Source organism: Agrilus planipennis, unplaced genomic scaffold, assembly GCF_000699045.2.
Source record: "Agrilus planipennis isolate EAB-ADULT unplaced genomic scaffold, Apla_2.0 scaffold460, whole genome shotgun sequence".
NCBI classification, from domain to species: Eukaryota; Metazoa; Arthropoda; class Insecta; order Coleoptera; family Buprestidae; genus Agrilus; species Agrilus planipennis.
This window is the reverse complement of record NW_020439473.1, coordinates 11,686-13,318: the sequence shown is the minus strand read 5'-3', so window position 1 is coordinate 13,318 and position 1,633 is coordinate 11,686.

Genomic DNA, 1,633 nt, shown 5'->3' with positions numbered 1-1,633 from the left:
TGCAATTCTTTTTAGTAAATTTAGAATGCTTAACGAATAAACAAAATAAATAAAAGTAGGCAAAATCTAGAACTCAATAGTACCGAATTTTTGCTTGTATGTTTACGTTTATCTAATTTTTTTGTTGCATAAGACGAAAAATTAGAAGAAGTGGCTGATTTTAGATACCTATGAGGTCAGATAAATGAGGATGGAAGGAGTAGTAGGGATATAAAGCAGAGGATAGCGCAGGGTCGTGTCGCCTTTAATAAAAAGAAGTCACTTCTATGCTCGCGAACGGTTAATTTAGAAATTCGAAAAAGGTTGTTAAAGGTGTATGTTTGGAGCACGGCGTTGTACGGGTGCGAAACATGGACAGTGGGAGCGGCGGAAAAGAAAAGGTTAGAAGCGTTCGAAATGTGGTGTTATAGGCGGATGATGAGGATATCGTGGGTAGAAAAGGTTAGAAATGAAGAGGTATTGGAAAGAATAGGAGAACAGAGGACTCTATGGAAGTCAATAAAAAATAGGCGAGATAGGTTGGTAGGACACCTTCTCAGGCATGAAGGTCTAGTCAGAGACATATTAGAGGCAGAAACAGGAGTTAGGAGGGGTAGAGGTAGACCTAGATTAGATTACTCTTCGCAAATAGTTAAGGATGTGGGCTGTTCTAGTTTTAGGGAAATGCGAAGATTAGCTCAGGATAGGAAAGAGTGGAGGTACGTGTCCAACCAGTCTAAAGACTGATGACCTTATGATGATGATGATGCACAAGTACAATTTTTTTTCAACCCTACTGACAATAAATGAGCATATGTATTTTAAATTGCAACTCGGCGAGATGCAATTTAAAATACATATGCACAAAATTAAGACCACATCAGCTTTAAACGCACTTTCGATTATCTTTGCTCACTATTCATTTCTGATAGAGTCATAGTGCGAGGGACATATTTAAGGTCACCAATTGGTTTTACATTCGGAAGTACACCACACTTATTTAAAATATTTCCAACATAATGAGGACCATATTTCATGTTTTTGTTTCTGCAATAATGTTTGTGACTTTCAACTCTTTTTATCATCCCTTTTGCTCTAATTCACATGCCCACCCTTAGGCATACTGAGGTCTCCATTTCGAGCAAATCTCAATGATTTAACTTAAAAAATTGGGCACATTCACCTTATGTATCAACCCCTATTTCTTGTGAGCTATGATTCTAGCAGTCGTAATTTTATTTAGGCTTATCTTTTGATTGAACATTTTAAATAATAGTAAAAAAAGGTAAACAAAAGGTGGTGCTTCACTATTGTTTTAGGAAGACTGACATGTTCGACTATTATGCAATTATCTGATACAATAATACTCCTTCATAGTGGCAAAACAGTCGAAACATGTCATAATTATATTTAACTATAAATAGTGAAATGACAACAAGTGTTTCAATCTGTTACGGTTGTGATTCTAGGTCAGTAAATTCCACATGTGAATATTGTGTAAAACCAACCTTATTTTTGTGAACACATTAAATTTCCAAATAAACATTAACAGGATTAATTAAAAGACTGAAGCCAACTTGAGATAATATCAAAAACGCGAGGGTCGATAATACAGGGTTATACACGGGATTTCATTTGGGTAGCAAAATTAATC